This window comes from Bubalus bubalis, chromosome 6 (genome assembly GCF_019923935.1).
Source record: "Bubalus bubalis isolate 160015118507 breed Murrah chromosome 6, NDDB_SH_1, whole genome shotgun sequence".
Lineage (NCBI taxonomy): Eukaryota > Metazoa > Chordata > Mammalia > Artiodactyla > Bovidae > Bubalus > Bubalus bubalis.
The window spans coordinates 8,084,182-8,094,426 of NC_059162.1; the positions used below are offsets into that span (position 1 = coordinate 8,084,182).

Genomic DNA, 10,245 nt, shown 5'->3' on the forward strand with positions numbered 1-10,245 from the left:
CACTCTTGCCTGGAAAATCCCATGGACGGAGGAGCCTGGTGGGCCGCAGTCCATGGGGTCGCTAAGAGTCAGACACAAGTGAGCAACTTCACTTTCACTTTTCACTTTCATGCATTGGAGAAGGAAATGGCAACCCACTCCAGTGTTCTTGTCTGGAGAATCCCAGGGATCGGGGAGCCTGGTGGGCTGCTGTCTATGGGGTCGCACGGAGTCAGACATGACTGAAGCGACTTAGCAGCAGCAGCAGCTGCAGGAGCTCATTTTGCTCTGGGGAAAATAAAGGGACTCTTCCTGACAGGCCCCAGCCACCCCAGCATGAGGCTTTTTGGAGCCAAGAAACGTCCTGAGCTACAATCCATATTCTGCATCACTTGGGGGTGATTTGCTCCAGTTTGTGCAGGCTGAAATTTTCTCTCTATTCTATCCAGGCTCACTGCCTTGCAAGAACTGAGCCACTTTGGGCTCACTGTGAGCCAATCTGGGCTTAAGGCAGGAGGTATATTCTCCCACCACCACCCCCCATCCTCCCACCCCCAGGTAAAGCATTCAGAGATTCATTCTCTATTGACAGAAACTCCAAGGCAAGAATAACAGGGCAATTAAGGCAAGGAGGCTGGGCCCTGCTCAGACCACATATTTCTCATTCCCAAAGTCAGGAAACCTCCTTGACCATATAAGTGCAGAAAGTTTCCTTCGAGGTCAAAGGGGAGTGATGCTAACTAATGCCAGGCTACCCAGATGCCTCTTTGGTAAAATCCCTCTTGGCCAAGAAATGCTGGTACACACATGGGAGGAACCTGAGATATACCAGATACGGACTGTGAACCAGGCATATCAAAATGACTGGCCAAAGGAAACATGGAAGAAATACCCCATAAAAATAATTCAAACTACCATAAGGATGCTACTCAGCAACTCTCTCCCTGAGTCTGACTGTATGTCTATCCACACATACTGTATACTCTTTTTCCTCCTAAGAAATACTTTACTTGCTTCACTAATTTCCATCTTGGTGGAAATTCTTTTCTGCAAAGCCAAAGGGCCAGGGCCCTTGTCACTGACCACTGGTCTAGTGGCTAGGATCTGGTGCTTTTACTGCTATGACTCAGCTCAGTCTCTGGCTGGGAGCCCAAGCCTTGCTTCAAGACATTGAAGGCTGAGGCCACACAAGAGCAGGCTCATTGCAAGCCACTCTGGATCTTTCTTTCAAGAGCTGGGCCAATCTGTTTGGAGACCTCCACCTGACACTGGGAGTAAAATTTTGGACTATACCTCTTCTGATTTTCTGTCCCTGTGACCATACCATATTAGTTGTTGGTGTTTTTGTGTGTGTTGATTGAATTGGGAAGAGCCACTCTGGCTTGTGCAGGATGGGAAAATTCTACCTGCACCATCTGGGCTCACTTCCCTTTCAGGGACTGAACCATTCAGGACTGATTATGAGACACTCTAGATTCATTCTCTTTCAGGAGCCAGGTCAATCTGGAAGTCTCCATCTGGCACTGGAAGTGGAATTTGGGGGCTACAGCTTGTCTGATCTTTTGTTGGTGGAAACATATTTGTTGCTTTTAAGTATGTCTATGTGTATCAGTACTAGGATTGGCTGGTTGAGACATCCATGGCCTTTGAGCCCTGACAAGGGTGTTTTCCTTTATTGCATTGGCTTTGAATGTAGTGGAACATTGTTTGGAAATTTCCGTTTTCAGGCCTGCTGCTAAGTCACTTCAGTCGTGTCCGACTCTGTGCAACCCCACAGACAGCAGCCCACCAGGCTCCCCTGTCCTTGGGATTCTCCAGGCAAGAACACTGGAGTGGGTTGCCATTTCCTTCTCCAATGCATGAAAGTGAAAAGTGAAAGTGAAGTCACTCAGTTGTGTCCTACTCTTCGCAACCCCACGGATTGCAGCCCACCAGGCTCCTCTGCCCATGGGATTTTCCAGGCAAGAGTACTGGAGTGGGGTGCCATTGCCTTCTCCACTTTTGAAGCCTAGGGAACTGCAACCCTGAGACTCTCTTCTATATTGCACTGGTTTGCTATTTCACCATGAATAATTAAGTATGGGTGACAAGAGTGCTTTTATCTTGTAGTTCCCGCAGGGTGTTTATACTCCCATGAATGAAACCAATGCATATTTCTCTTCCTATGCCTTTGACATGTAGATCATGACATGTATCTGGTTTTAAGGAACTTTAAGCTAATCATAATCTAACTTAAATTTTATTGATCACAGCAGTTGGTGTTGTGGTTTATTAAACATACCTTCTACATCTACGTTCACGATTGATAAGTGTAGTGTATTTAAGAGTCAAAATGGCAGCACCTATGGTTCAGACATCCAAAGTAAAAGCAGGTAGTGGTCACAGTGGCGGGAAATTCAGACACATTCATGACAAATTGAATTTTTCAAACTGTATCAGATTTGAGAACAGCATCAACAATCTTGTCACCTACCACCAACTATCCAACTGTCTGAGTCTGAGTCACTATACACACTCTGAAAATGACACTAATTTGCATAACTAGGATTACGGAAGTTGCCACATCCAGCATAATAATTTCAAATTCATTGGGGGTACCATGCAATCAAGAGTTCAATAGAAGTCCACAAGCTCCTGGCACACAGTAATCTCTATTCATCTTTTGTCCCTCAGCAGAAATAGGTTTCTAACTGCACCGCCACAACCACATCAAACATCAATCCTCCCCTGAAACCCTCTTCACCACTCACCTCAGCATCAGCCCTGCCCAAGACCACCACCACATCAGCCTGAACCCTCACCATAATCCCACTCTCAGAGGCAGAAACCCTCGCTCAACTTCGGCTACCGACCCGGGCCCCGACACCCACCGCGACCCACACTCGCCCTATCCAACCTCACCTCCTACCACCACCCACAGCAGGAGAACCAGCACAAGCCCAGGAGCATCATCGTCGCCACCAGGGCCAGCAGCCACAGCCCCTCAGGAGGGAGGGAGGCGGGGGATGGGAGGCCTCACGCGGCTCGTGGTGGAAGAGGCTCGAGGTTGCCACTGTGGCCAAAAGGTTTGCCCCGGTGTACCGCGGAGGTGGCCTGAATCGGGCTTGGGCTAGAGGTGCAGGGTCCCGGGGGGCCTCTGGTGCAGAGCTTAGCAAGAGAAGGTTAAAAGGGTGGGAGGGCCGCGGGAGAGGACATCGGCAGGTGGCAGGGGTAGAGGAAGTAGAAAAGCTTCCCGAGTCGGGGAATCGAACCCGGGTAGCGCCAGTGAGATCGCCGAATCCTAACCATTAGACCACCAGGGAGCTTCGGGGTAAAGCCTTCGCCTGCTCCCACTGAAACAAGCGCCTACATGCCACACGCGAGCGCCCCTTGATGCCAACACACGGCCTTTGCAAGTCCAGCCGCTCACAGGCCCTGTCAGTACGCCAGCCCTGGCGTGCCGTCTTGCTTTCAGCACCCTCAAAACACTGTGCGCGCCGCCGCTTCGCCCACACACGTCAAAAGCCGCGGGGCCAGCGGGCTGGCTCCCCGCTCCCAGCTCTCTCTCCCACGAACGCCCCTGCCGGGAGGACGGTGCAGCTCAGCAAAAAGGCGGCCTGCTGCGTTGGCCGGGAATCGAACCCGGGTCAACTGCTTGGAAGGCAGCTATGCTCACCACTATACCACCAACGCTACACAATGCGAGTAACCTCCAGACGCAGGCCACAGGCTCGCCCCAGCATCCTCTCGCCGACGCCCCCACCTCCGCTTCCTGCCCCGACGCGCCGTCAGCCGGACGCTCTGCTCCGCCGCCGGCGCCAGCAGCAGTTGCGCGGCGCACCAACCGCGCAACCGTTAAGCAGCAAACGAGGTCAACCGGCCGGACCGCCACGGGACTGCGCTCCCGCAGCCTTGGGGGCCTCCGGCCCATCCTCCGCGAAGCGGCCCGAGAACGCCTCCGCCCTCACCAACTGCGGGCAACGCGGGGCACGCAGCTTCCCGCATCCAGCTGGCCAAAGCCCTTCTCCACCGGGCGCTGACCGCGGCAACTTCTAACGACGACTTAGGGACACGGGACCCAGCTGCCTGCACGCGTCGCGGCGCTGTGCCGAGCCGCACGGCGGGGGCGTCGCGAGCCTAGGAGCCCACTGAGGCAGCCAGTGGGGGTGGGTGCGTGGGCGGCCGGGCGCGCCGCAAGCTCCGGCTCTGGTCGGGCAAGGCCGTGGGGTGGCCAAGGAGGCCCTCGCTCGGCCGTGGCGACCGTGCGCCCGGCGACCACAAAGGGCTCAGGCTGGAGGGCTGCACGGGGAGAGGGGGGGTCGACGGTGGCTAGGCAGGGCACCGCGCCCTGGCGCCTCGCCCAAAGGCGGCGGGACGAGACCAAGGGCCCTTGGGGGCCTGGCGGCAGGACAGAGAGCGACCGCGGCCACCAAAAAGGGGGTGTGGCCTCCCCGTCGGGGAATCGAACCCCGGTCTCCCGCGTGACAGGCGGGGATACTCACCACTATACTAACGAGGACGGCGGCGACCGTCCTACCGCCCGGCCGCTCACCGGCTCTCGGGCTGCCTGCCGACGCGTCCCCCTGCCCAGCACGGGCCCCCGGCCACCGCGGGTCCCGACCCAACCGCGCACCCAACCAACCGCCTCGGTCACAGCGGCAGCCCGCCACCCCGACAGGGCCCCGGACCCCCGGGGCACTGGACACTCCCCAGTGCGCGCCGCCTCTTGCCTCCAACGCGGGCATTCCGCCGGCAGAAGGGGGCCCGAGAAGGAAAGCCAGGCTGCGAGGACACGGTGGGCGCGCGCCGGCCGGCGTCCGGCCAGGAGAGGCGCGGCTGGGGAGGGGCCGGCCCGCCCAGGGCCCGGCTGGGTCCGGGGCGCGACCCGCGGCCGAGCCAGGCGCCTCGGCCTGCGACCGCCGTGCGCCGGCTCCGTCGACACCCACCCCGGACGGCCGCCTGCCTGCCTGCCTGGCTGGCTGCCTGGCTGCCTGCCGCGGCGCAGCGCGCGGCCCGCCAAGGGCACCGGGGCTGGCGCCGCGTCGGGTCCCAGCCAGGCGAGCGGCCACGCGCCCAGCCAGGCCCGCCGTCAGGATGGCCGAGCGGTCTAAGGCGCTGCGTTCAGGTCGCAGTCTCCCCTGGAGGCGTGGGTTCGAATCCCACTCCTGACAAGCCAGCCTTTTGGCCCGCCGGACAAACGCACCCGTCCTCCCCGCGCCACTGCCTTTCTCCACACACGCGCTGCCTCCCGCCACCTGCACCCCCGCCCCAGGAACCTTCAGTCCTCCTCAGCGCATCCTTCCTCCCCAGCTGGCTGCAGCTGCAGCTGCAGCTGCTGGTTTTCCTGCCTCCCCGCTTCCCCCTCGCCCACCCTCGCCCACCCTCCCACTTCCACTCCCACGGCCCCGCCCCGCCCCCGGCCGCGCCGAAGCACGCAGCCCCGCCGCGGGTGGCAAGCCCTCCTCGCGTCGCCGGCGCTCCGACTTCTGCCGGGAACGGCCAACTGGCTCTCGCAGCCTTGCTTCCACGTCCGCCCCCGGCCGCTCTCCCTCCGGCCGGCACCCTGTCCTCCGCAGCCGGCCCGCCGGCCCGCCTGCGCTCCCCAGCCACACCGAGGCGGCCGAGCCCCCGCCTTGCCCGCCAGGGGGGTGCTGCGTGCCCTCGACGCTTCTGCGCCTTGCGGCCTTGGCCGGGCCACACCTGCCTGCCGCCCGCCAGGGACACGTGCCTCCCAGCCTTCCTGCGGGCCAGCGAACACCGGTCTTCCTGGCACGAGTCCGTCCCGGGAAGGGTGCTCCTCTGGGGAGGGAGCGGAAGCCCTGCGTGCCCGTGCAGCCCACCCACAGGCGCCCCCGCGCCCGTTCCCGGGGGAAGCCGCTGCCCGGGCCGCAGCCAAGCCCGCCTGCGCGCGCTCCCTGCCTCAGCCGGCAGTCCCCGAGCCAGGAGCCGCTCTGCCAAAGGGCCCCTCCTCACCAGCACCACCACCCCGTCAGAGCCGGACCTCGGGAGCGCGGGCCGCCAGAGCGCACGAGCCGGGCTCACACGCCTTGGGGTCGGGACCCGGCGGTCGCTGAGAGGAACGTCGGCGCGCGGCCGCAGCGACCACGCGGCGCCTGCGCCTGCACCTGACAGGGATGCCGGCGCCGGGCAGACGGCGTCGGCTCCCGGCCCCCTCGGGCGACACCGACAGGGTCGCGGCGGCCGTGGTCGGCGCAGAAGGCGCGGGACGGGCCGAGTGGGTCCCTCCGAGAGCGCCGCGCCCTGGGGTCCTGCACGTGCCCGGATCCTGGCTTTCAGGTCGCGCCCCCCCCCCCCCCCCCCCACCCCCAACCTCTATCTCCCGTCGTCTCCTGTTCCGATAGAGCAGATAGATGCCGACGGGCGACGGGCGAGCAGTGAGCAGTGCCGGGCGGGTGGCGGTCAGCGCCTCTGGGGCGGCGTCGGGCGGCTTTGGTCATCGGTGCATGGGTGGTTCAGTGGTAGAATTCTCGCCTGCCACGCGGGAGGCCCGGGTTCGATTCCCGGCCCATGCAGCCACAGCGTCCCCTTTTGGTCCCGCACTGCAGCCCCAGAGCCCAGCTAGGTCTGCCGGCTGAAAGGCGCTCCGGGCAGCGCTCCTGCAACCGCTGGCTGCTACCTGCCGCCCGCTGCCTCTCCCACGCAGACGCCCACCACCCCGCCCCGCCCCACCCCACCCAGAAAAGGCCCTGCTGCCAAGCCTCCGTGGCCCCAAGCCCTGCGGGCTCAGCCGCCCGTGCGTCCAGGCACCTTTCTTGGGTTTGCTCGCTTCCTCACCCGGACCCAGCCAGGGGCTCAGGGATTGCCCTGGAAGGAATACCCCACGGCTGGCAGCCGCCCGCACCACCTCGTCACCTTTCACAACGTCCGTCTCCAAGCTCCCTGCCTCACTCTCCCCACACTCCGGAGAATCAATCACACTACGTTTGCACGGCCAGGAGCAAGGAAGTTGCCACATCTGGCAAGCATACATCCCTTTCGCCTGGAGGGTCCCTGGACCAGAGTCTTGCAGGAGGACTTCCAAAGAAGTCCACCAGCTCCCCGTCCCTCGGCAGAAATAGGTCCCCAACAGGGACGGCCTCACCGTCTCCAACACCACCCCATCCCCCTGAAACCCTGTTGCGCGCCACACCTCAGCATCAGCCCTGCCGCAAGAGCACCACCACCTCAGCCTGCACCCTCACCGTCCCCCGACTTCCCCAAACGCACCCCATCCTCCCACCCCCACCCCGCTCGGCGCCTCCCCCATCTGCACACCCCCCCTCCTCCCCACGCCCAGTTCCTCCCTGAGCCATTCCAAATCCCAGTCTTGTCCAGGAACCTGCCTTTGCATTTGTCGCACTGGCCTGCCTCCCCCCACCCCCCACCCCAGGCCAGGGCCTGCTCCTCTTTCTGCGGCTTCCAACACGAGTAGAACTGATTTACAGTCCTGGGTTAGTCTCAGGTGCTCGGCAAAGGGATTCAGTCCCCTGTTCTTTTCCAGGTAATTTTCCAGTGTAGGTTAAGGTGAGACACGAATACAGTTCTCATGCTACAGAGGAAAGCTCTGTTGCTCATCGACTGTAAGCATATAGTATTTCCTATCTCTTGATCCGACGCCAACTTCGTCCCTTCCCTGCCTTTCCCCTTGGGTAGCCCTATGCACCTTTTCTACGTCTCAAGGTCGGTTTCCCGTTGCACAGACATTCCTTTGTATTCGTTGTTCGAGTCCACAGAGCTTTGTCCCTCTCCACCCGACCCACTTCACTCAGTGGTCCCTTCTGTGGGTCCGTCCGGCCTTGTGGCCCATGGCGATGGCTGCTCCTTCTTGATGGCTGCGTCACATTCCACGGTATGTATTTGCCTCACCTTCTTGTGCCGGCCACGGGCCGACCGGCACATGAGCGTTTCCCATGTCTCGGCTACGGCACCGAGGGCTGCGATGACCCTGGGGGATGCCCGCCTCTCTTCCCATTGGGCGTGCTGTCTTTTCCCGATGAGTAGCCGGGATTGGGTCTGCTGGATCACAATGTAAGCTCTTCTTTTTCCTACTCTTGGACCGATCCTCGACTGACGGACTTCCCCGGAGTGGCAGTCGTTGTTCTGGAAGTGTAGAACAGCACGATCTACAGCCTGGTGCCCGTGTCCGCTGTACAGCGTTGTGATTCACTCCTGTGCATGTAGGATTAGGGTTTCAGATCGGTTTCCGTTACAGGTGATGACAGGATGTGGGATCTCATTCCCTGTAGCATCCCGTGTATCCTCGTTGCTCCTCTCCTTTCTACGCAGTACTGGTACGGTACATCCGTTGAGGCCGGCTCCTCATCCATCCCTCCGTGCGTGACTCTGCCCTTGGGAAGCCCGAGGCTGCTTTCCCGAGCCTGAGAGTCTGTCGCTGGTTGGCACAGGGGTGAATATGTACAACACTTTAGATTCCCCCATCTGTGACCCTGTCTGTGTGACTTCCCTCACCAAGGGTAATATTCTGCAGCTCCAGCCGCTGTTGCTGCCAGTGACACTAACTTGACTCGTGTGGACGGCTCAGTGGCATCCCATTCTCTCCCTTTCTCTGGTATGGCACCTTCGTGGGTGAGCCGTTGGGGATGGGCACTAGGGTTTCCTCCACGTCTCGGCTACGGCAAACAGTGCTGCCATGACCGTGGGGTTGGCATGTGTCTTTCCGAATGAAGAGTTGCGGCTCTCACGGGTATGTACCCAGGGTGGGCTTGGGACAGCTCGCCTGTTTCCCGCTGACTTAGTTACCTGTAGATTTCGTTTTCTTGTCAAAGCTTTTTCCACTTGAGGGTATTCCAGGGTCCTGACGCTTATTCCCTGTGTTGAACTGGATCACCTGGGCGCTTCTCTCTCTCTCCAGGGTCCTGCGTATCTGTTGGTCCCAGCTGCACACTCATCGCTGCAGCGCTGCCTTTCCGCTGGCGTTACCCTAAGGTGGTGTTCTGCGTGAGTGGGTTTCTCCCTGGCAAATAGCGTCGTTTTCATTCTTTCAAACGTTCCACAAGTCTTTGTCCCACGCGGTCTGACATTCTTCACCAAGTGTAAGAGTCTCTAGGTCCGTCATTGCTTGTGACAAATGGCAACACTTGGTTTATTTCTTTATGCCTGAGTGATGGTTCCATGCTACACCTGTGCCACCTCTTCTCGGGCCCGCCACGTGTGCATGGGCGCTGGGCCTTGCTCCGTGTCTTGGCGACGGCAAAAAGTGCTGCCGTGTCCGTGGCGGTGTGCGGACCCTCAGACCTCCCTGAGGTTTGCCCTCTGCGGGTGTGTGCCCTGGGGGATGACTGTGCTCGGTCACATGGGAGCTCTCCTTGGTCCTCGTGAAATCTCAGCCACCCGAGCTCCCAACCACCACCCCCCATCCCACCCTGACCCCCCAGCCATGTCACACCCGAGACTGGACATTTGCTCCTGATGAGTGGTGACTTTGGTCTCTGGGGCAGTACGGCGGGCCCGCCCATCTCGGACCAGGTCTGGCCCCCGTCTGGCACTCCGTTTGTGTCGTTCGCTGGCCTGCGTCCTCAGCCCACCGCTGAGCCTGAGCAGCCTGCGGCACCGCGCACCAGTGTGGCTCGCCCGCTCACCCGCAACCGCGCCCAAATGGAGTGCTCCCCCACCATCTTCCTCACGTCACAGCCCCCTCACTGTCACGGCCTGCCCTCTGCCTTTCCCTCCAGACGCCAGGCTCGGCCCCATCCCCCCCGCCGCCATCCCTGTGGAGCTCGGGCCACCCCTCACACGTCCTGCCCTGGCCTGGTCTGCCCTGCCCTGACGTTCACCAGCTCGGGCCTCCCTCCGGCTCCACAGACCCACCCCGACCCCGCGCCCACCCCTACCTCCCGCAGATCCGTCCCGGCCTCTCACCTGCGCCTGGCACGGCTTCGCCACCGCGCCCATGCTTCTGCAGAGGGCCTGCTCAAGTGGCCTGCCGATCTTTGGGCCAGGTTCCCGCGAGCCCCACACGCCCCTTCCCGCCGGCCCTCCAGGCAGACCCCACCCAAGCACCCCCGGGCCTGCCTGCCAGCCCCTCGGCTCGCTGCCGCCCCCTCTGCCTGTGATCGCGCTGCCCAGGTCCCTGATCCACGTGGGGCGCCCACCAGCCAGGGCCCCAAGCACCTTCGTCCCATACTCTCCCCCACGCACGCTGACGCCCACGACACGGCAGGGGCCTCAAGGAGACCTCCTTTAACAACGACAAGCACACGTCGGGACAAGGGGGCTCTTTTCCCAAAGGGGACTCGGCTTCGTGCCTTTCGCACCCAAATGTGCCGC

At 61.2% G+C, this 10,245-nt stretch overlaps 4 non-coding genes across 4 annotated transcripts; 2 read left to right on the top strand and 2 right to left on the bottom strand.

Moving 5' to 3' along the window:
- Positions 1 to 3,579: 3,579 nt before the first annotated feature.
- On the bottom strand, positions 3,580 to 3,651 carry TRNAG-UCC. The gene has a single exon. It is a non-coding gene; the product is annotated as a tRNA-Gly (tRNA).
- A 754-nt stretch (positions 3,652 to 4,405) lies between these two features.
- Positions 4,406 to 4,477, bottom strand: TRNAD-GUC. Its single transcript has one exon. It is a non-coding gene; the product is annotated as a tRNA-Asp (tRNA).
- A 569-nt stretch (positions 4,478 to 5,046) lies between these two features.
- TRNAL-CAG lies at positions 5,047 to 5,129 on the top strand. The gene has a single exon. It is a non-coding gene; the product is annotated as a tRNA-Leu (tRNA).
- A 1,291-nt stretch (positions 5,130 to 6,420) lies between these two features.
- TRNAG-GCC lies at positions 6,421 to 6,491 on the top strand. Its single transcript has one exon. It is a non-coding gene; the product is annotated as a tRNA-Gly (tRNA).
- The last annotated feature ends 3,754 nt before the right edge of the window (positions 6,492 to 10,245 follow it).